Source organism: Mauremys mutica, chromosome 1, assembly GCF_020497125.1.
Source record: "Mauremys mutica isolate MM-2020 ecotype Southern chromosome 1, ASM2049712v1, whole genome shotgun sequence".
NCBI lineage: Eukaryota > Metazoa > Chordata > Testudines > Geoemydidae > Mauremys > Mauremys mutica.
In genome coordinates this window covers 132816696-132841571 of record NC_059072.1, presented here as the reverse complement: position 1 = coordinate 132841571, position 24876 = coordinate 132816696, and the positions used below count along the sequence as shown (strand labels likewise).

Below are 24876 nucleotides of genomic sequence, written 5' to 3'. Positions count from 1 at the left end.
GTTCTCTGTCCGATCCACATGCTCCTCTGCAGCAGTGGGCTTTCCAGACAGCAAGAGAGGGTGCTCACTGCATATCAGCCTGGAAAGGGCAAATGAGATTGAGAAGGGGACCACTGAACTTTATAGGCCACAACTGAGGGGAATTAGACTGGATAAGCAACCCCTGATTGGGACTAGAGCAGGGGTGGGCAAACTTTTTGGCCTGAGGGCTGCATCAGGTTTCGTAAATTGTATGGAAGGTCGGTTAGGAGAGGGGGTTGTGGCCCAGTCCCCACCTCCTATCTGCCCCCCCCAGGACTCCTGCCCCATCCAACACCCCCTGTTCCCTGACGGTCCCCCCGAGACCCCTGGCCCATACACTCTCCCCCACTCTCTGTCCCCTGACCACCCCCAGACCCCTGCCACCCCATCCAACCCCATATCTCATTCTTGACAGCCCCCCCAGGACCCTGGCCCATCCAACAACCCCTTCTCCCTGTCCCCTGACTGCCTCCGGAACCCCTGCCCCTGACTGCCCCCTGTTGCCCCATCCAATCCCCCCTCCTTCCTGACTGCCCCCCCAGGACCCCTGGCCCTATTCAACTCCCTGTTCCCCCTGACTGCCCCGACCCCTATCCACACCCCCACCCCCTGACCACTACCCCGAACTCCCTTGCCCTCTATCCAACCCCCACTGCTCCGTGCCCCCTTACCGCGCTACCTGGAGCACTGGTGGCTGGCGGTGCTACAGCAGCAAAAGAAGGCTGAGGGGAGATATGATTGCTCTTTATAAATATATCAGAGGGATAAATATTAGGGAGGGAGAGGAATTATTTAAGCTCAGTACCAATATGGACACAAGAACAAATGGATATAAACTGGACACTAGGAAGTTTAGACTTGAAATTAGATGAAGGTTTCTAACCATTAGAGGAGTAAAATTCTGGAACAGCCTTCCAAGGGGAGTAGTGGGGGCAAAAGACATATCTGGCTTTAAGACTAAGCTTGATAAGTTTATGGAGGAGATGGTATGATGGGCTAGTCTAATTTTGGCAATTAATTTGGCAACTGATCTTTGATTATCAGCAGGTAAGTACGTTCAGTGGTCTGTGATGGGATGTTAGATGGGTTGGGATCTGAGTTACTACAGAGAATTCTTTCCTGGGTGCTGGCTGGTGAGTCTTGCCCACATGCTCAGGGTTTAACTGATCGCCATATTTGGGGTCGGGAAGGAATTTTCCTCCAGGGCAGATTGGCAGAGGCCCTGGAGGTTTTTTGCCTTCCTCTGCAGCATGGGGCACGGGTCACTTGCTGGAGGATTCTCTGCAGCTTGAGGTCTTCAAACCACAATTTGAGGACTTCAATAACTCAGACATAGGTTAGGGGTTTGTTATAGAAGTGGATGGGTGAGATTCTGTGGCCTGCATTGTGCAGGAGGTCAGACTAGATGATCATAATGGTCCCTTCTGACCTTAGAGTCTATGAGTCTATGAGCACCACCTGGCTGGAGCCGGTCCATGCTGCCACCACCACCACGCAGCACAGAGACCAGGTCAGGCCGGGCTCTGCACTGCCCCAGGAGCTCACAGCCCCACCATCCAGAGCCTTGCACTGGAGGCAGAGCAAGCGAGCTGAGGCTGCAGGGGAGGGGGAACAGCAAGGGAGGGGCTGGGGCTAGCCTCCCGGGCAAGGAGCTCGGGGGCCAGGCCGGATGGTCCTGTGGGCCGGATGTGGCCCGCAGGCTGTAGTTTGCTCACCTCTGGAATAGAGCCAAGCTGAGAAGGACAGGTGGGGCTATAATAGAGCAGGCAGGCAACAGAAGAGGGTCTGAAGTGTGGCGGGCTGTGGCCACTCTCTAGCTGTAGAGAGAGAAAGGAGGAAACCCAGGGGAGAGTAGAAGCCCTGGTGTTATGACAGACCTGGACTTGACATGACCCGCAGCCATGTTGTATATGAACTGAGCATAACCGGCAGCCAGCTTGTATGCTGAGACACCATAAATTGGAAACAAAAACCATAGTAAAATTGGCCTTGGCTTAGAACAGGGGTCTCAAACTCAAATGACCCCGAGGGCCGCATGAGGACGAGTGCATTGGCCCGAGGGCCGCATCACTGACACGCCCCCTTGCTGCCCCTGGCCCCACCCCTAATCCACCCCTTCCATGAGGCTCCGCCCCTGCCCTGTCTCTTCTCCACCTCCTCCCCTAAGTGCGTGGCTCCCCGCTCCTCCCCCCTCCCTCCTGGAAAGTGCTAAGCACCACCAACAGCTGTTTGGCGGCGGGAAGCGCCAGGAGCCCTCTGATTCCCAGCTGCTGCGGGCAGCTCGGAGCCTTCTGATTCCCAGCCGCGGCTGGGAGTTAAAGGGCTCTGGGCTCCCCGCCGCGGGGGGCAGCTCGGAGCCTTCTGATTCCCAGCCGCGGCTGGGAGTTAAAAGGCTCTGGGCTCCCCGCCGCGGCGGGCAGCTCGGAGCCTGCCGGGGCTGGGAGTTAAAGGGCTCTGGGCTCCCCGCCGCGGCGGGCAGCTCGGAGCCTTCTGATTCCCAGCCGCGGCTGGGAGTTAAAAGGCTCTGGGCTCCCCGCCGCCGCGGGCAGCTCGGAGCCTGCCGGGGCTGGAAGTTAAAGGGCTCTGGGCTCCCCGCCGCGGCGGGCAGCTCGGAGCCTTCTGATTCCCAGCCGCGGCTGGGAGTTAAAAGGCTCTGGGCTCCCAGCCGCGGCGGGCAGCTCGGAGCCTTCTGATTCCCAGCCGCGGCTGGGAGTTAAAAGGCTCTGGGCTCCCCGCCGCGGCGGGCAGCTCGGAGCCTTCTGATTCCCAGCCGCGGCTGGGAGTTAAAAGGCTCTGGGCTCCCCACTCTAGAGCCGGCCCTGGTGGGGGAGCTCCGCGGGCCGCATGCGGCCCGCGGGCCGCGTGTTTGAGACCCCTGGCTTAGAATCCCAGCTTCAGCACTGATAACAGGGACAGATACAGGAAAATCACAGTTTCATGGGAATAGGCGGGGTTATGGACAAGCTAACCTTTAGTTTCTGCATATTTCTAACTAGGTGTTTGTGTCAGTTTTTGTGAAAAGTTGCTTTTTCTGGTAAGTAGAAATTGTGAGGTTTTGCTGTTACTAGAGGAATTGTTTGAGCCCACTAGGAGTTCTGACTGGTTAAATTTATTGCATAGTCATGCTTTAAGTAAACTAATTGGTTCAGGTATAGATAAGAAAGACTCTCATTTTACCTATGTAATGAGGGTCAGAAGGGAAGCCAGTTGGAGCCTAACTCTGGGACACATCTTAAGACCAAAGCTGCCGGAACTTTTATATCCTGCATGACCATACCATGGAGCAGCTGGAGCCCCAGGTGAAATCCGATCCTGACTGGCCATCAGGAGACGTCTGCCCGCTTTAGTAGGAGTGGTGAGCATTAGATGCTTGGCATGTGTATACTATTAAATGCTAATAAATGTACATTAAGGATATTTACTATGTAAAGGTTCTTTCACTGTGAAAAGGTCCCGTTAAGCCGTAAAGCGCCATTGCACCCAGAGAGGGAGAAAAGGGCTCTAAATTTGTGTGGGTAACACTGGGGTTCTGGCCTAGAGGGAAAGGTGGGTTGAGGAATAGCCTGATAGAGGTGATGTAGGAGCAGCCCAAGGAAACAGTTGCAAGGTTTGGGGCAGTGCAGACCTTGACTGCTAATTGTAGGGTCCCTGGGCTAGAACCTGGAGTAGTGCCCAGGCCCATGTGCCCCTACTGACCACGGGGGAAGTGGCACCGACCAGGCAGATGAGCAGAACACTGCCTAAGACAGCCATCAAGTGGGACTTTGATACTCCAGAAGAGGAGGACTATAGTGACCTGGCCGGAGAGCCAAGTCATTAAGAGAGAACACCCTGAGTTGCAGAGGGGGAGAGGGAAGCAGCAAGGTGCATGAATGAGTGACAGATGGGGAGGGTCAGACATGAGTGGAGCTAAACCCTAGAGCAGGCAGGAGGAGTCGCCCCATGTGGTGAGTGGACCCTGTGACAAGCTCTTGAAAACTCCTTGGAGTTTTCTTGCTGTGTAAAAGATAAATTAACAGTTTTGTTATAGAAATACAACTGAATGCTGTGTGACTGTCCAATACAAACCCCGATCCTGCCCATGACCACTTCAGGAGAACCACTAGTTGAAGGGGGACATTCTTAATCATCCAAGCCCCTGGCATGATGTTCCATTAGCTATTTAGTCTGCTGGTGGTCTTCCTCCCACCCCAGGTATCTCATTCTCCTTTCTACCCCCGCAACCAAAATACCCAGAGACTTGCTTCATCCTCAGACTTCCTTCTTCCTGAGGCACCAAGGCCTCCTCCACGTGATGTGGCTGCAGGAGAAGGAAAAATAAATGGTTTTGGAATACTAGGGAAAGCTGTAAGTCAGGAAGTGAGGTAGTATCACTAGTGTATATAAGAAGATGGTGGCTTCTGACATTTATAATGTATCATATTGCATGGTGATTAAAAATGCTGGAAGCCGCTGAAGACATGTCTATACTAGGGCTCATGCTGGTGGTGACAACAGCTGGCATTTTTGTGTAAAATTCCTTATGGAAAGGAGATTATGTTCAGATAAAAATGGACAGAAATCAAGATCTGAAAATTACAGGTTGCTAAATTCAGTTAAAGAGATTTTCAGTTCATAAATTATATTGCATAATGCCTTAATGTCCACAAAACTTAAAGTGAGCCATAATTTATTACTGATTAGACAAATACTTTTCCTTAGAAGCTCAACTGTAACTCTGTGTCACTGGGAAGTTATCTAAGCAAAAATGTAGATACTACACAAGGAAGAAACCCAACTTAGAGGGAAGATGGGTGAAAAGCCTATGAAATAATGTTGTCAAAAAAGCAGAATTACTGTGATATCTGTTGACAACAGGGGGTGCTACTACCCCTGAAATGGATCTTTACTGGCACATAGTGGAGCAGATTACTGTCATACCAGTGAAAAAGGTTCACAGTAATTATCTGCAATACACAGCAGTTTATTGAGAAAGAATTACACAAGCGGTAAGGGGTTATATTAAGCACATAACTCTTACGTTAGACATTAAGAGCTATACATTCCTCTTAACGAGTCTCTCTTTCACAAACATACACAAACAGGTCCTGCGCTAGCCTCATGCAGTTCCTTGGCAAACAGAGATGTGGTTACCAATTTTATAGATGGCTTCTTCCCTCCTGGTCTGCACTTCTCAGCCCTCTGGTCTGTCTCGAATTCCCTCGAGGCAAGGCCTTGGTTGCCTTGAGACCCCTCTGCTTCACAGTCCTACTTGTGCCCACGGAGCCGAGTTTTGGCTCCTCTGTCTGGCAACGTTGCTTCTTCAGGCATCAATGAAGGAATCCCAACCAACAGTAATTTATTTTGCTTGATTCCTATACTCTTTTTCCTCAAAGGAGTCACATGTCTTAAAAGCATGCCTAGTGGGCATGTGGTTACTAATTTTTACCTAATTAGTATTTTAGAATGGGATGGGGGATGGGCGGTACCGAACAAAAATCACCGCATGTTTACTCATTCATCAATCATTCACTCCGGCTCTCTGTGTGATGTCCTTGCTGTAAGGTCATTATAACCAGGACAACCTTTGCTTCATGCTGGGACTTTATACATGTGATATTTACTTTTGCATGGGTCTATATTTGCCTACCAATAGGTTCAATATCAATTGTACACGCAGACTTTGGCAGTCCTTGATCAAGTCTGCTTCTGCTTAAAGGGCACCTGCTCCCAGGCAGCCATTCAGCCATGTTTAAGTCATGTCAAATTATGCTCACACCATTCATTCAGTAGGGCCACACCAATTTGGCTCCATCCTAACAATATCCCCTTCTTTAAAGACATGTTCTCCATAGGATTTTCATTCTTGAAGATTAAGAAGCTTGAGGATAAGTCAAAAGAAGAAAAGACTGCAATGCTAAAAGTGAGATGGGAACTTGGTAGCGGTTGTAATATTAAAAATGGCATAGGGAAGAGAAAGATAGCTGACCAGTGCCAGGGAGACTTTTTAGTCTGGATAGTAACTGTGAACAGGGGCGGGAAGAATCAACTTTGACTTGGAAAAATCTTTGCCCTGCATAAAATAAGGGACTTCCACATCCCCGGAACAAACGAACACCTTCTCTGGAGGTAGAAGTGGGCTTCTCCCCCACTTTGGAAATAAGTTCTGGAATTCAGAGCATCCAAGGTGGGCTTCGCAACACAAGCAAGCAATAAGGCTGCAGGAGCACATGGAGGGACAACCATATTGCTCCTCTGCAGATGAGCTCAGAGAAGATAAGTATGATATAGCTAGTTGTGGCAGGTTTGCCTCTGAGTGCACATTGATGATAAGGAGGGCATAACAGAAGATGTTCTTAGGTACCTATTTAGATAAGGTCCTCTTAGCAAATAGCACTGTCCAGTGAATTTCTATCAAATGAAATAAAACATTTGGTGGACTTTCTAAGAGATTTCGTCTGCTCAAACAAGAATTATGAGGACCTTTAAAATCAAGTATGTGATCAGTCCTCACCAGTAATGATGGTGGCAGGTACCCTCCCTTTTCAGATAATGAAGACAAGGCCTTCTCAGATATTGAGATGTCAAAACAAGTGGGATTGAAGCAAACTGACAAATTAAATAACAAGCATAGGACCTCATGATAGATTTCCAACAGTTCTGAAGGGTCTGAAGAATTTGCTGAGTTGCTAACATAAATGTTCTCTCATTAAAATCAGCTATTATATCATAAGGTTGGAGGGTAGCAAATTTTGTATCTATATTTAAGACAAGCATTAAAAGTGATCCTGGGAATTAAAGAGAAGCGAGCCTGCCTTCAGTACTAGGCAATTTTGGTGGAGACAATAATTAAAGATAGAGTTATGAAATACCTAAATGAGCATAGATGTCTGTAAAGAGAAACTGGACAGACACAATCCGTTAGAGTTCTTTGAGGGTATCCATAAAATAGTGGATAATGGAGACTCATCTTTTGTTAATTTCAAAAGGCCTTTGGTCAAATGTTCTTGTGAAGGACCATAATGAAACTTTCAATTGTCGTGGTGTTGGAGGTAACATTCTGTCATGGATTAGGGTACAGCAGACCAGACCCTGGCCTCAACTATGGCCAATTTATTATGCTCTGGCAAGGCAAAGTGACAATACCACTGTCTTAACCAGTCACTGATGACTAACCTGCCATGTGGGGGGATCTCCAGGTTGCTATGCTGACGGCACCCAACCAGCCTTTCACAGTGGCTCATGTGTTGGGTGGGACAGAAAGAGAGATGGCCTCAACAGGAGCTGCTAATTACTCAGCACTTTTGAAAATCAGGCTGCTCAATTAGGTGCTTCAATAAGAATTTAGGGGTGTAACTTTAGGCTCACAAGCTGGGATTTTTAAAGGAAACTATTGTGAGTTACTGCCCAGCTCCCATTGAAATTCAATGGATGTTGGGTGCCTAATTCCTTTAGGATCCTTTCCAAATTTCAGCCAAACGTTGGCCAAAGATGTTAAGATGTTGGCCAAAGATGATGAATAGAAGTTATTCAGTGGTCAGCGCTTTAGTGCACTGATATATGATCTCAAGGAGATCAATTTCCTCCTAGGTTTCAAGTTATTATCTGAGGAATTGTTCACAAATCACTGTTCGGTACTAGCAATATATGTTGCTGATTAGGCAAATGCTTTTCCTTAGAAGCTCAGCTGTGACTCTTTGGTATTATGAAGTTATCTAAACTTAATCAATGACTGTTTGCAATGCCCACCACGTTCAGACTTACCAGCAATGGATATGTAGAATTGACCAGGGCGTCTTCAAAAGATTCTTCCCTTGCCTTCTGGAGTATGTCGTTTGGACAACACAGTAGCCCCCCGATAGCTTTTGAGAGATGGAGTTTCTTCTTGTTCAGGGGTAGCTGGAAGTCAGCTTCTGGATGATCATCAGCCTGAAACTGCTCTGCTCTGTGATAGGTTCTCTCTGGTCATTGGTTATGAGAACAGTCTTCTTCAGGTGAAGAACAGTGACTTGACAGCCTGTGCCTCTATCTTTTATGTGCCTTCCTTGAACTCATTAGTGTAGTGTCCTGCCCATAAAGTGGGCATCCTTGACAGATGAATAACATAGCTCTGCCAGGAGCTTTCTCCTGGGCGGGCTCATGCAAACTTGGTTTTCTCTAGTTCTTACTACTGGATTCACCTGCAGAGGGGTCATATGGTTTTTGGACTTGAAAATCTCTTTAAATGAACTAAGCAGGTTGTAATTCCCTGATTTTGACTTTTATCTATTTTTATCTGAACCTACTAAGATATATCTGTTCTATGTGATATAAAGGTGCATTGATGTATGCTAGTCTTTTGCTGAAAACTCCTTATATATATGCATAGCCTAGAGTGTTTTTTTTCTCCTCCTATCAGTCTACACAACTAGAACACAATTCCTGGGCTAAATTGAATGTGCCAAGCATAGTTGGTGCCAAATCCCCCAACTGTACATGTTATAGTTATACTATAACTATATAGTTATAGTCTGGGTATTATTTACACAGTGGCTGTTATCAAGGATTAACTATTCCTGCTAAACATTCATACAGTGTTACCTTTCTTCACTGTGGTAAATCAACAAAAAGCCAGGATGTGAGAGACACAATCCTTACAACAGTCTTATGGTTGTGAAAGATAAATGGCAGGTTTTAAACTTCTGGAACAATTTCTTCTGGAAAATGTTGCGGAAGGATACAAGGTTAAGTTACTATATCTCATGGTTGTAGGGTTTCCTAGATAGTTCTGCTGAGAAAGAGGGTCTTGGTTTACTCCTCTATCTAAGCTGTGTCTAAATTACAGAATTTTACCTAAAAGTGTCCACTGGTGGTATCTGTGAGAACCCTAGCGTATATAAGAATCTGCTGGCTTCTGACATTTTTTATGTGTCAGATTCATGGTGGTTAAAAGTGCTTGAAGTCATGTCTATACTAGGGCTCATACTGGTGATGACAACAGCTACAATTTTTGTGTAAAATTTCTTATGGAAAGGAGAGCATATTCAGATAAAAATGGACAGAAATCAAGATTTGAAAATTACAGGTTGCTAAATTCAGCTGAAGAGCTTTTCAGTTCAAAAGCTATAATTCCCTAATGATAACAACCTTAGAGTGAGTCATAAAAATTGCATGTATGGTCTTCTGAAGAAATGACACATGAGAACACATAGGCAAAGTTACATTTATTCTGCCCATATCTGCATTTTGGCATGCCTTCATCCAATTTTACTGGAAAAGTAATAGACTGTTTTAAACAAAACATGAACAAAGTCCCACTGTTGCAATCTCCCAATAGAGCGTTAGGTGATTGGCACATCTATTTCTAGAGAAGAAACTCATTAACTAGCTAACCAAAAGCTATTTCCCCATGCTAATTTTTCCCTTACTGTTACTCACACCTTCTTGACAACTATTTGAAATGGGCCATCCTGATTATCACTACAAATGGAGCAAAGAATCCTGTGGCACCTTATAGACTAACAGACGTTTTGCAGCATGAGCTTTCGTGGGTGAAAAGTCTTGCATCCGAAGAAGTGGGTATTCACCCACGAAAGCTCATGCTGCAAAACGTCTGTTAGTCTATAAGGTGCCACAGGATTCTTTGCTGCTTCTACAGAACCAGACTAACACGGCTACCCCTCTGATACTGATCACTACAAATGTTTTTTTTCCTCCTGCTGATAATAGCCTACCTTAATTGATTAGACTTGTTAGAGTTGGTATGGCAACACCCATTTTTTTCATGTATATCTTCCTCCTGTATTTTCCACTGCATGCATCCGATGAAGTGGGTTTTAGCCCACAATGCTTATGCCCAAATAAATTTATTAGTCTCTAAGGTGCCACAAGTACTCTGTTCATTTTCAGATAGAATTTCCCTCGTATACACAAGTGTCTTTTTTCAGGATTTGGCATTTTGCTTTATTCAATTTCAGTTCATTGTCTCTAGCAACAAGTGCAGAGGGGACACCATGCTGGAGAACTGTCACTGTTGCCAGCCTGCACCTCAGGTTGCTGTAATTTGGAGGGAAAGGAAACATTTCTCTAGCTCAGGGGTCCCCAACGCAGTGCCCGCGGGCTCCATGGCGTCCGCAGGCTCCATGGCGCGCGTGGGGGCATCTAAATGCACCCACGTCCTGGCTCTGGTGGAGCATCCGCCGAAATGCCGCCGAATTTCTGCGGCATTTCGTCGGTGACACCTCTCGATGACACCGCTTGCTGCCGACAAGTGACATCATCGAGAGGCATCGCCGCCGAAATGCCACAGAAATTCGGTGGCATTTCGGCGGGTGCTCCACCACCACCACGGTCCTTTGTCTGGCACCCGCCAGACAAAAAGGTTGGGGACCACTGCTCTCACTGGTTGTGAGATAGATGTAGTCTGGGAGTCAGAATTTCTTGACTGTACACCTAACTCTGGGATGCAAATGTGTTGGAATGGTTAGAGTATGGGGACTCAGGAGGAGTCAGGAGCCCTGTGTTCTATTTTTAACCCTCAGAAGGAGTGTTTTCTCTTGGTCACAGTAGAAGACTGGGAATCAATACTTTATGATTTTGTTTCCAGCCCTACCACATAGCTGGTTGCTGTGAGATACTGGAAAAGCCATTTTAACACTTATGTATCTTTGTTTCTCCAAGTGTAAAATGAGGATGATAATACTTACCCACTTTTGTACTGCTCTTTGAGGTTTTAAGGATAAACAAGAATTATATAAAAATTAAATATTATTAAATGAAAGCTGATTGAATTTACTTGTGGTTTTAACATTAGAATTACTCCCAGGCAGATTAATTAGTGGACAGAGGTAGATGAGGAAGTCATAGGTACATAATAAATTGCAAGGTCCTTCAGTTTTCCATACACACGTAGCACCAACTCAGTGAGGTGCTGAGCAGCTCTTTCAAGATAATGACCAGCCTCAACTCCCACTGAACTTTAATCAGAGCCGAGAGAGCTCACCCTTGCCAGGAGGCACTCAGCATCTCACAAACTCTCTATTTTATGTCTGTTTCTACTGTGCCGGTTATTACAGAATCTAAGTGTCTCTTCGTAATGTTTTATCATTCACTACGTTTGTAATTTTCATTCAAGTGTGGGGTGCGTGGATCTGTGTGCACAGGGGCAGCTGTCATATTATGCAAGCAGCTGTTGCTTTAAGAGAATAGTGCATGATAAGGTTTGGATGCAGAACTGTGTAAGTGGGTTGAGTGCCCACACTTCTCCGAGTGGTGTATAATTGGGCTATACTGTATGTGAGTCCAAACATAACCTTTCCCAAGGTTCATCTTTACTGTTACCTTAAACAAGTCCAACAAAATATAAACCCCAGTCTAAATTCTACCCAAGTTTGGCTAGTCCTAGGTTTCTTCCTGCTGGAACTCTTCCACCCTGCCCCCTCTACCTCAGAAAGAGGTTCCAAGCCATCATATATTCTGTGTTTGAACCAATCAGGTAGACCTGCCAGCATGGATGAGTAGAAATAACTCTGTATCTCAGCGCTCGGTACAAGCACCTGGCAACAGGATGGCCAAACAGATGAGCTTTCCAGTGCTCTAACACCTTCACCCCATTACAATATCCCCTGAACTGTCTGATGACCTTGAAACACTGCACTGCTAACAGAGCAAACACTTAGAATACAGATATTATAAGTGAGATTAATGCATGCAGCAAATTACAAGGATTCCATAAAGTCTAAGTCCTAAACGCATTTTTATACCTATTTTAATAATACTGACACAGAGGTGACCCAGACTGGTTCCAGCTCTGTATTTCTAAGTGTTTCCTTGAGACCTGGGGCGTTGGCATGGTGCCCGCATCACATATGCAATAAGGAAGGAGTGTGTGATTCTGAGCCCAGATGACAGGCTATGAACTCAGATTGACCTGAGATTCTCTGGAAGGCTGGATTTCCTGAGAAGTGTGGATTATGTGCATGACGTGTTTTTATTATTTGTATGAAGTTAGTCCTGAAATCCGCAGGCCAAATCCATGAGTGGTGTAACTCTTCTGAAGCAAAGGAAGTTAGGACCAGATTGTGGAACCCAGAACCAGATTGTGGAACCCCCTTGTAGCTCTATAGTGTACACACCTTTGATGATTCTTGGGCTAACAAGCACTGTTCATCACCTTGTAACCTCCTACCTCCAGCGTGAAATAATCTTGTTTGTGCTAATTGGATGTCAGCTCCCTAACACCACCAGCCTTTCAGCCACTCATGCACTCTCTCTGGGGCTATGTCGGCCCTGTCTGCCTTGCAGGTTAACAATAGGTGCATCCAGTCTCTGAGTCCCTTGGAAGCATTCCCCTATGATGTCCTTGACATTCACCAAGATCTCAGATCCTCTGCCCCAAAGGATCAGTGTACCCCAATTTACTAGTTTTGCTTTAAAACACAGCTTCTGCAAACCACACAAAAAATGTAATAAAACAAGAGAAAGGTTCTTTAGGAAAGAATAGAGATTCAATTAAAAACAAGAGAGAGTGGTGGAAACAAATGGTTATAAGATAAAACAAAATAATAAAATGTGAACTAGAGCCTACACTAAAAAGTTACCTTTCCTAACTAATAAAGTAGGTCTCCCTGTCAACTTTCAGTCTATTGCAGAGCTGGTTGGCTTCACAGGAACCAGGATCCAAATTTCCATGAAAAACACCCCCGCTGTACAACTGGTCTCCTCAGTGAATGGATCCAGAATGCCTCTTCTCACTCTGTGTTATACTGAAAGTCTTTTGTCTCTATTCATAGAAAGGGCACTCTCCTGACTATTGTAGTGTTCCTTTTTTTACCTCCAACTAGCTTAATGATGGCCCTTTTCTGGATTTCTCAGAGGGTCTCATTTCAATAAATGTTGACATTTAGATAGAAACAGTGTGCATCGTATCTGTGACTGAACGCAGAAACGAGCATAGAAAAAAGAGATTACTCATTACTTTCAACACTTTAAGACTTGAATCCTTCCATCCATATTTAGGTGCCAGTGCCTAGTTCCCCCAGGGAGGAAGAGGAGCATGTGGGCCAGCTGGGTCCCCCCTTACCCTGTGATTTCATCTTCATCAGTCCATCTTATCTAAAATGGAGCTGATGATAATAAAAATGTTGTTTGTCTGTTTTGTTTATTTAGACTGTAAACTCTTCAGGGCAGGGATCATGTCTTACCATGTATTTGTAACACAATGGGGCCAAAATCTAGGCTGGGGCCTCCAGGGATGACTGTAATTTTATTATGAATAATAATAAAGCACATAGGAAATGTCTCTTCTAACATCATTGTGACAGGTTTGGTCACAGAGACCCCCTTGGGACTGTCACCTGATGTGCTGAATTTGCCTCTGAGCCCATTTTCCCTGACAGCTTGGGACTCCAGAACCCTGCCTTGTTGAGCCAGACACGCTAGCCAGCTGAAAACAGACCCAGGTCTGGTCCACGCCCCCAAAGCTGCAGACTTTAACCAAAAACTGCTCAGCAGGTCACCTATCTCCAGCACCCAGACACCCAGTTTGCAATGGGATCCAAACCCCAAATAAATCTGTTTTACTTTGTATAAACCTTATACAGGGTAAACTCATAAATTGTTAGTCCTCTATAACACTGATAGAGAGATATGCACAGTTGTTTGCTCCCCCAGGTATTAATCACTTACTCTGGGTTAATTAATAAACAAAAGTGATTTTATTAAGTGTAAAAAGTAGGATTTAAGTGGTTCCAAGTAATAACAAACAGAACAATGTAAGTTACCAAGCAAAATAAAACAAAACATGCAAGTCTAAGCCTAATACATTAAGAAACTGAATACAGGTAAATCTCACCCTTAGAGATGTTCCAATAAGCTTCTTTCACAGACTAGACTTCTTCCTAGACTGGGCCCAATCCTTTCCCCTGGTACAATTCTTGTTAGTTCCAGCTGAGGTGGTAACTAAGGGACTTCTCATGACTGGCAGCCCCCTTTGTTCTGTTCCACCCCCTTTTATATTTTTGGCACCAGGTGGGAATCCTTTATCTCACTCTGGGTTCCCACCCCTCCTTCTAAATGGAAAAGCACCAGGTTAAAGATGGATTCCAGTATCATGTGACATGTTCACATCCTGTGAGACTTCATTACCCACTTGCTGGCACACAGGAACATAGGAAGGCTTACAAGTAAACAGAGCCATTTACAACCAGTTGTCCTAGTTAATGAGAGCCATCAAGATTCCAAACCACCATTAATGAACCACACTTTGCATAATTACAAGAGGACCTCAGAGTTATCTTTCATATTCCTAGCTTCAGATACAATAATGATACATTCATACAAATAGGATGAACACACTCAGTAGATTATAAGCTTTGTAATGACACCTTGAAAGAGACCTTTTGCATAAAGTATATTCCAGTTATATTTTATTTACACTCATTAGCATATTTACATAAAACATATGGAGTGCAACATCACAATCATTTCAATGAAATGTTGACCAAGTGCTGAAAGTCACTAGCTGACTCAGCACTCTGATCAGCTAAGCATTAATTATCTCTACTAGGAAAGGCCTCATGGAGCCGGATTGTACTTAATTGCCTACATGCAATATTATTGTAGTCGTGTCAGTCCAAGGATATTAGAGAGACAAGGTGGGTGATGTAATATCTTTTCATTAGACCAACTTCTGGTGATGAGACAAGCTTTTGAGCCTCACACAGCTCCTCCTCAGGTCTGGGAAAGGTACTCAGTGTCACAGGTGTCTTCAGGTGTCACTCTTAATTGCCTAAGCAGACTGGGGGTTGATGAGCTGAAGAGCTAATTATCCCACAAACTGGGAAGGATAGTTAAAAGAGCGGGAAAGATGTGCAAAGGGGAAAGGCTAGTAGAGCTCAGCGAAAGAACGATCTCAGGGTGATGAGATCTCCCTAGTGCTGCCATCCCTGCCCCCGGGAAAGGGCTGAGGGTTAGGAAAGCTGTAAATAGACCTGCTGCCCAGGATTGTGATGGTGCTTTGGTAAAGGTAGTAAATAAAACTTTCAGAGGTGATAAGCAGTTTCGGATGCTTTTTTGGTTGGTTGTGAGGAACTCCAAGGCAGGAGAGGAGCCTGCCCTGTAAGAAATGCAGCGGTGACTGAAGGTAATTTATATGACTGCTCTGTGACTCTTATCACTTATCATAATAGGTACATCCCAAAACTTGCCTTACACATCCCAGTAGCAATCTTAACTCAGACCCACCATTGGTACTTATAAATAAGGCTAAGATTTTGGCATGGGTATTTTTAGTAAAACACAGACAGGACGCAGGCAATAAACAATATGTTGTGGAAACCGAACCCCAGCTGGCCAGGGCTGACAGCTGGAGCCCTGCCACCTGGGGCTGAAGTTGCAGAGGTCACATAAAATCATGGACTTGTAGCCTTACTTGTAAACTCTTTCAATGCACACGGCTTTAATACATGAATGTCTTTGATTATACACTCTACCTATTCTGTCTTGTAGCTGTTGAAAGAGTTGATTTCAGTGGGAGCTGGTGCTTTTGAAAGTCTCACCTACTGCCTGTCTGCATCATCAGGTGCCTACAGCCCAGATCTGCAGAGATATTTAGGCACCTTACACCAACTGAAATCAGTAGGCGTTAGGAACCTAAATAACTTTGAGGATCTGACCCTAGATACCTTTTAAAATCTGGCCCTAAGAGCCTGATCCTACAAACACTGGCATTTAGTGCCATGAGTTGTCTCCCACAGATGGTATCTTGGATGAAACTCTAGGGGCATGAGTCCCAATTCCACAGCCCCTGCAGTGCTTGGGGGAACCCACCCACAGGTCACTGGCAAGGCATTAAGAAAGGAAGTGGTTTCCAAGTAGTTTGATTTAAAGTGTATGTATTTGTTATATCTATCTATGTATCTTTTAGGGTGAAATGCACTCCTGTGCAGGGGGCAGAATAAGACCTAGGCACCATTTAAATTCCAAATTCCACTGAAGCCCCATTTTGGGGGCTTATATGGGACTTAAGTGTCACATATGCCTTGTGGTGTCCTTTGCACAAAGGTGAATTTAATTCTTCCTGATTTTGATCCTTGATAATCTCTGCTTTATCAGCAAATCATTTAGGGCTAGATCCTCAGCTGATGTAAATTGGCATAGCTCCATTGACCTAAATGTAGCTATGTTGATTTACACCACCTAAGCGAGAATCAGGCCCTCAAATTTCATAAACTCATACAGCTGGAAGGGACCTTGAGAGGTCATCTAGTCCAGCCCCCTGCACTGAGGCAGGACCAAGTATATCTAGACCATCCCTGACAGGTGTTTGTCTAACCTGATCTTAAAAACCTGTCATGATGGGGATTCTATAACTTCCCTTGGTAACCTGTTCTAGGGCTTCACTATCCTTTATAGTTAGAAACATTTTCCTAATATCCAACCTTAATCTCCCTTGCTGCAAACTTAGGCTACCTTTGTTGGAGTTGGAGAACAATTGATCACCCTCTTCTTTATAAGAACGTTTTACATATTTGCAGACTGTTATTGTATCCTCCTGCAGCCTTCTCTTCTCTAGATTAAACATGGCTAATTCTTAACCTTTCCTTAGAGGTCAGGTTTTCTCAGCTTCATATCAGGTTTGTTGCTCTCCTCTGAACTCTCCCAATTTGCCCACATCTTTTTTACTTCCTTTCACTATAGATCACTTGGAGCACTAAAGAGAAAAGGATCCATATTTTTCGTAATGTTAAGCAAGAAACTCGAGGATTTAGCACATACCACTAGTTTTATTTTTTTCAGGACAGAACAGCCAGGGCCGGCTCCAGAGCCCAGCGGGGCAAGCGCCTGCCTGGGGCGGCCCTTTCCCGGGGGGGCGGCAGGCTGGGCCGGCAGACCTGCCGCAGTCATGCCTGCGGGAGGTCCACCGGAGCCCCGGGAGCAGCGGACCTGCCGCAGGCATGACTGCGGAGGGGACGCTCGGCCGGCGGCTCCAGTGGACCTCCCGCAGGCATGACTGCGGACGGTTCGCTGGTCCCGCGGCTCGGCTGGACCTCCCGCAGGCATGCCTGCGGCAGTTCAACCGGAGCCGCCGGACCAGCAAACCGCCCGCAGCTGCGGGAGGTCCAGCCGAGCCGCGCGACCAGCGGACCCTCCGCAGTCATGCCCGCGGGAGGTCCGCTGCTCCCGCGGCTCGGGGGCGCCTCCCGAGCATGACTGCTTGGGGCGGCCGAATATGTAGAGCCGCCCCTGAGAACAGCTGCAGCTTATGACACAGTATTTGCAAGGCTCTGCTCACAGTGTTGGCTGTCTTATGTGTCCCCAAGACTCACCTGAAGGAGATGCCATGTGAGTTAGACATTGGTAGAGAACTGTTGATTTATAACATAGTTAATTGAAACTGAAACTATATAGAAGATATTTATAACTTTATTGGGTTTGTAAGAAAAATGGATCATGGGATAATGGGAAAGGAGAAGTCAATCTCCATTGCAAATGATTAATTCTGGTTCTGTAATTTCTGACGAATTTTCTATAAAGAGGAGTTAAAATGATCTTTCAGTGATCCCTTGTCCGTTGCAAGCTGAGACTGGATGAACTGTTTTGGAATAAACAAACATCAATCCAAACTTCTGGCCAGAACTCAACACCTGAGGTCAATCAAGTATGAATCTATGTACATTTGGATTCTTATTGACCCTATTTTGATAATGAAAATTATAGTAAACACAGTTAAACTACTTTGGCTTGTGATCCTATCCAATCTCATATATATATGAATATATATATATATATGTATATCTGCTGACTCGGTGGCTAGGTCCATGGCTTCTGCAGTGGCCATACACAGGAGCTTTTGGCTGAAATCCTCAGGGTTTCCACAAGAGATCCAACAGACTTTACAGGATCTGCACTTTGAAGGGTGCTTGCTGTTTTTGGAGAAAACTTTTACTCTAAGCTCTGTGGCTTGAAGGATGTTAGGGGAGCTCTAAGGTCTTTGGGCTTGTACACTCCAGGCCCATCCAGAAAGCACTTCCATCCACAGCAAACCCACTGTTACTCTGCCCCTGCTCCACTGCAGGACCTGCAGAGGAAGAAAAATTGGGGCTATAGACATAGACCGCCTCCTCCTTCTGCCTCTGCATCAATGCCTGCTCCATCTAGAAACCCAGGGGGTTCTAAACAGGAATTTTGATGGGATGCTCAAGGACAACATGCTAGTTTCCAGGATGACAGATTCCATTGTCTCCATATTTGCAAACCACCTTTCCCACTTACTCACTGCTTGGTCCTGGATTACCTAAGAGTGCTGTGTATTAAGCACAGTGGAAGTGGGTTATACCCTCCAATTTATTTCTATTCTTCCCACCCATCCTCCTTTTCAGTCCCTCTTCATGGACTATTCCCACGAGGAGCTCCTAATCCAAGAAGCTCAATCTCTCCATCAGGTGGGAATCATAGAGGAGGTTCCCCAGTGTTTCAAAGGGAAGGGGTTCTATTCCAATTATTTCCTGATTCCATAAGAAAAGGACCAATTTTTGACCTGCACTACTCAGCAAGTATCTCAAAAAGATAAAGTTTCACATAGTCACCCTGACTTCCATTATTCCCTTCCTGGAGACTGGTATGCTGTTCTTGATTTAAGAGACACCTACTTTCATGTGATAAATTTATCAAGGTTGCAGAAAATTTCTTGGGTTCATAGTGAAGGACACTCATCAGTTCACTGTTCTGCTTTTCAACCTGTTAGCAGCTCCCCAGGTTTTCACAAAATGTGTGTCTGTGGTAGCGGTGTTCCTAAGGAGATGAGGAATACAGGTCTACCTTACCTGAATGACTGGCTAGTCAAGGACTGGTCCAGGGCTCAGGTTCTCTCCAGTGTTCAACTCATCCAGTCAGCCTTCAAAGCTCTAGATCTATTGATCAATGTAGACAAACCTACCCTTTGTCCAGTGCAAAGGATAGAGTTTATAGGAGCAGTGTTGGTCTCTACTCAGGCCAGAACTTTCCTTTCAGACACAAGATTCCAAACAATTCAATCTCTTGTGGCAGATCTCAAAGTTCACCCAATCACAACAGCTCAAAACCTGTCTGAGACTCCTAGGGCATATGGCTCCATACACAGATGTTGTCCAACATGTCAGGCTGCACCTCTAGCCTCTGTTTATTCACCAAATCACCACCATATGAACATTGTGCTCATTCTGTCCTCACGGGTACGTTCTGCGCTAGACTGGTGGACAAACCCACTCAATGTTTGTGCAGACATTCCCATTGTCTGCCCTCAGCCTTTATAAACATCTGCCCGGGGGTAGGAAGCTCATCTTGGTCCCCGCTAAATTCAAGGTCACCTCAAGGGATCTGTCTCTTCATATCAATGTCAGAGACCTAAGACTGTCTGCCTTGCCTGTCAGGCCTTCCTTCCGCATGTCAAGGGGACAAGCCTGTTTGTTCTCACAGACAACACTGTAGCAATGTTTTACCTGAAGAGGCAGGAGGGAGCTCACTCTTCCCTGCTTTGTCAGGAAGAAAATCACCTATGGAATTTTTGTATTGCTAGTTCAATCAGTCTTGAAGCCTCTTACCTTCCAGGGGTGCAGAATGAGCTGGCAGACCACCTAAGCAGATCATTTGTGAGTCACCAGGAGGCTCTCTCCTCCTGGACATGGCCAGATGCATTTCTCAATAGTGGGGGACTTCCCAGACAGATCTATTTGCAAACAAGGTGAATAGGAAATGCCAAAAAAATTCTCCCTACAAGGCCACAGTCCACGCAGACACTTTCCAGCTTCCCTGGACAAGCGAGCTCTGCTATGCATTTCTCCCAATGTTGGTGTCACTAGGCCTAAGTAAACCAAAGTTGTGACTGTAGGCCTGAGTGAACCAAAGTTCTTCCATGCTGTGAACTTTAACCAGCCTAAGGGCTTGGCTACACTTACAAATTTGCAGCGCTGCAGCAGGGTGTGAAAACACACCCTCTGCAGCGCTGCAAATTGCGGCGCTACAAAGCGCCAGTGTAGTCAAAGCCCCAGCGCTGGGAGCCGCGCTCCCAGCGCTGTCCGTTATTCCCCACAGGGAGGTGAAGTACGGACAGCGCTGGGAGAGTTTTCTCCCAGCGCTGGCGCTTTGACTACACTTAGCGCTTCAAAGCGCTGCCGCGGCAGCGCTTTGAAATGCAAGTGTAGCCAAAGCCTAAGATGCTAATAAACAGCAAGCAAAATGTGTAACCGTCAGCTTTTCTAGCAAACAGCTAACAGCTGTAGCTTCGCTCAAACAGCAAAAAGTGGTAGTAAGTCGGGGGAGGGGAGAAGGGGGAGAAAAGTCTACATGCGCCTGGGCCGACAAGGCCAAAGATAAGCATGCGAATGGGAACTTTTCTAACACGCTGAAATGTAATGTTTAAAGTAACTGCTGTTGGGAAGGGAGGGGTGAGGCGGAAAACAAAACAAAAGGCTTACACAAACAGCTTAAGGTATAAATGCTGGGACCCCGCCTGCGCGCAGGTGTGCAGGATTTGAGAGTGCTTTTTCTCCCTGGCACCTTTTTTGAGCTCAGATAAACTTGGTTTGCTTCTCCACCCTGGTGTGTTAATTAGTGTGACACACACCGGGCAACGAACCCCCACTGTTGCTGTCCTCAGGCCCTCTGGGCCGGCAACACCAACCTCACTCCTACACAGAGTGCTGCTAAAGATCAAACAGGGCCAGGCCTGAGTTATATTAATAGCCCCAGTGTTGACATGCCAGCACTGGTTCTCCACTCTATTGGATCTGTCAGTGGCAACCCCAATTTTGCTCCCATAGCACCCGGGACTCAATCTCCCAAGATCATGGTTGGCCGCTCCACCCAAAACTGCGGGCCCTTCACTTAACAGCCTGGAGGCTCCATGGCTAAATCCTAGGGAGACGTCTTTCTCAGAGCAATAATAGAAAGCTTTCTACCAGAGCTGCTTACATGTCAAAATGGAGGCAATGATGAATGATTAGTACTGTTTTTTTCTCTGTAATCGGTTATTTAAGAATAAATGTGCTGGCTTAGAATGAGCAGTGTGGTAACTATAGACACTTACACTGTTTATCATCTCTGAGGATAAAGGCAAAGGATAAAGAACCCCAATCTGGACTGAGATTTTATCCACAGTCCCTCATGGACCTCAACGGGATCAAGGCAGGGTTTCCTCCGCTTACAAATTCGGGATGGCACCAAGCCAGCTACCGTCCCTTGCCGCCTAGTCAAAAACCCTTGGCCAGTGGCAGAGTGGTTATGGCTCCCCCTTAGAACTCAATCCCACTGGACTCCAGCTTTGGGACACTTCACCCCCGCTGTTCACTGCTCACAGGTTAAATTGGGTTTGGGGGCCTGTCCACGTGGCTTGGTGCTCCAGAACGCCTGCTTCTCCGAGCTGGGCCCCAAGAAGGAGGGTATCTGTGTTTTCCTACCATTGCAAAAAAGGGTATCTGTTCTTAATATGGGACCTTCATCTATGTGTTTAACAACCTCACACAAAAATGGTTCTTGCTACTGGTTGCCCTGCGGCCAAGAATGTAATTTTACTGATAACCATACTCAATATACCCAGAATGTATCTGATGTTCTAGTCAATGGCACCTATATTAGTGCATGGCAGCCGTCCCCACCCCAAACCATCAATGTTTTGGCTCCCACTCCCAGCCTGCCCATTCCCCCCTCACAGAACTGGTCCATTTGGACCAAGCTCTTAAACAAGAGTTCCAGTGTGGCCCAACAGGCCTGATTAGTGGCCCAGTCCGCGATCAACATCCAAATTCGTGTTTTAACTTTATTTTGCTTGATGACTTACTTTGTACTTCTGTTATTACTTGAAACCACTTAAATCCTACCTTTTATACTTAATAAAATCACTTTTGTTTATCAATATAGCCAGAATAAGTGATTAATAGCTGGGGGAGCAAGCAGCTGTGCATATCTCTCTATCAGTGTTATAGAGGATGGACAATTTATGAGTTTACTCTGTTGTGACATTCCCCTCTGGTGTTGTCTGGACTGGTGATTTGCTAGGCCTTTCCAATCCTCGACTCTGGCAGCCAGCCTTACCCTGCACTGCTGTGAGAACCCCCACTCCTGGGATGTTCACGCACAGCCTCCGGCATGTAAGCTGCTCCCAGCTACTTGCAAGCGAATGACACTAGACAATATCTCCGGTCCCAGGCACAACCCTAGGAATCTCCGTCTTGCAATGTCCAGTTATGCCCACTGGACACTGCAAGCTTATGTGAGCTTATCAGTTTAACAAAGAAATTGATATGTACCAGGCTTGTTATCCCAAAGAGTGTCTCTGACACACTTCAAACCAAACACACAGCTTCCGGTAGAATAAACAAATGTATTAACTATAAAGGTAGATTTTAAGTGATTATACATCAAAACATAACAAGTCAGATTTGGTCGAAAGAAATAAAATCAAAACACATTCTAAGCTGATCTTAACACTTTCAATGTCCTTACAAACTTAGATGTTTCTCACCACAGGCTGGCTGGTTACTTTTCAGTCAGGCTCTCTCCTTTGATCAGAGCTTCAGTTGCTTGGTGATGGTGGTGTCTGTAGATGTAGGTGGAAGAGAGAGAGCTTGGCAAAATGTCTCTCCCTTTTTTGATGTCCTTTCTTTCCTCTTGGCTTTGCCCCCAACATGACAAACTTTGCATTGAATACCACACAATCATTTTATAAAGATGAACATGGGGGTGTAGGGTGTTTCCCCCGAGGTACAGAGCATCACAACTGTCAAAGTCAGACTCGGGACTCACAGTTTGTCAGACCACTCTGTTTATTAGCAAAGCGCTCTGCTAATACACCCAGATAATGTGAGTGCCATGCAAAGCCCAAACTATCTTATTTATACAGATAAAAAGGGCATGAATTTAACAAGATAAGAAAAGGAAGCAGAATCTGATAAGTTTACCTGGGCTAGACATGCATATCTTAATTCCTTACTAACTATTACCGATCTTCTGTTAATGTCTCACCATTAGCTTAAGTAGACCCATTGTTTTGTACCTTAATGTTTTTCTTCCTGACAATGCATACAGCATTTATTTAATTTATTTTTATTTTTACAATATAATTCATTTTACTTTCACACAACCATGTATAAGCTTTATACAGAGTAAAATGGATTTATTTGGGGTTTGGATCCCATTGAGAATTGGATGTCTGGGTGCTTGAGGCAGGTAACCTGCTGAGCTGTTTTCAGTTAAATCTGCAGCTTTGGGAGCATGGATCGGACCTGGGTCTGTGTTGCAGCAGGCTAGCGTGTCTGGCTCAATAAGACAGGGTTCTGGAGTCCCAAGCTGGTAGGGAAAACAGGCTAGAGGTAATTTCAGCACATCAGGTGACAGTCCCAAGGGGGTCTCTGTGACTGAATCCGGCACAGTGGTATAGTCGAACAGGATCTGTGCACAGCTCATTGCTTTGAGACACTGATAGAGATTTTAAGTGAGTTTTAAGTGTGCTGGGTGGAAAACAAACAAAGTAGTTACTTGTTTGTTATTTTCTTAATGCACCTTGTTGTCATCATATTGATTATTCTTAGTATACTTTTCATTGTATTTTTATACTTATGTTGTTATACCTGGTTGTCAGGACAGGCAACAGCAGATACTTACCCTTTTCACCCAATTCCTGGCAGATAAAGGAATCCAGCATGTCTGTACTCCCAGATACTAGCCTCAGCCTAATGTAGGGGCGTAAAGAGATTTAATCTCACATTCCTCCTAGAAATCAAGTTGTTACATGAGGAATAGTTTCCAAATGCTTGTTCAGTACTAGCAATATCTCTTAGGCCATGGCTACACTTGCAGGTGTGCAGTGCTGGGAGTTACAGCTGTCTTCGTACAGCTGTGTAGGGAAAGCGCTGCAGTGTGGCCACACTGACAGCTACCAGCGCTGCAGTGTGGCCACATTTGCAACATTTGCAACGCTGCTGGGAGTGGTGCATTATGGGCAGCTATCCCAGCATTCAAGTGGCTGCAATGTGCTTTTCAAAAGAGGGGGGTGGGGTGGAGTGTGACAGGGAGCGTGGGGGAGACAGAGTGAGTGGATTTTTGGAGCTGATTTTTGTGAGCTCCTTGCCTTGCAAGTTCTAAGGACTGGAAGATACACAGCACCAACCTTCAATCAATTTGAAACTTTCGACCCCTTCCCCTACCCCTCTCTTATTCACTAAATGCAAATAGCCTTCAGACCACATAAGCAGCTGCTTCAAAATGGACCCCCTCTGCCCCCCCCGCTTCTCTCCTCAAGCAAATTATCTCTCTCCTCAAGCAAACACTAGCTGTGCACATTCCAAAGGAATTCCCCTGCCTGCCTCTGCTCCAGCAAACAGGAGCTGTGTTTGTTTTTTAGATAAGCAGCTCCGGGAGCCGGGAGTTCACAACAAAACAAAGAATGTTATCTGGTACTTAAAGCATTATGGGAAGGTTCCGGAGGTCAGTTACAGCATAGTAAGATTAATCACTGTTTACAATTGCTCCCCAGTGCTGCATCACCAGTGCTGCACTCGTTATACCTGAGGCAGATCAGGTGTATGGCCAGCATTGCAGCCAGGGAGATGCAGCTCTGGATGTGCCTTGCAGGTGTGGACAGTTACATAGGGCTTGGCTACACTTACAAGTTGCAGCGCTGGGAGTTACAGCGCTGGTCATGCAGCTGTGGAAGGGCCAGCGCTGGAGTGTGGCCACACTGACAGCTACCAGCGCTGCAGTGTGGCCACACTTGCAGCACTTTCCAGCGCTGTATTGAGAGGTGCATTGTGGGCAGCTATCCCACAGAGCACCTCGTCCCGTTTTGGCGCCGTTTTGGCGCTGAGTATTGTGGGAAGGGGAAGGAAGTGTGCGGGTCATTCCGCTTCCTGTTTGCCAGCGCCC

The 24876-nt window shown here is 45.9% G+C and overlaps 1 protein-coding gene across 3 annotated transcripts in view; it reads right to left on the bottom strand.

Annotated features, from left to right (window-relative positions):
• LOC123361708 (TRPM8 channel-associated factor 2-like) overlaps window positions 1-7871 on the bottom strand; it is a 31445-nt gene extending 23574 nt beyond the window's left edge. The window contains exons 1-2 of one of the 3 annotated variants that reach the window (XM_045001821.1): window positions 5155-5373; window positions 4254-4321 (exon numbers count right to left, since the gene is read on the bottom strand). The gene's annotated coding sequence lies outside the window, so the exon portion shown is untranslated. Of the gene's footprint in view, window positions 1-4253; window positions 4322-5154; window positions 5374-7764 lie in introns of those variants that run through there. The other 2 variants (XM_045001824.1, XM_045001822.1) reach the window with 2 other exon arrangements.
• Between the last annotated feature and the right edge of the window lie 17005 nt (window positions 7872-24876).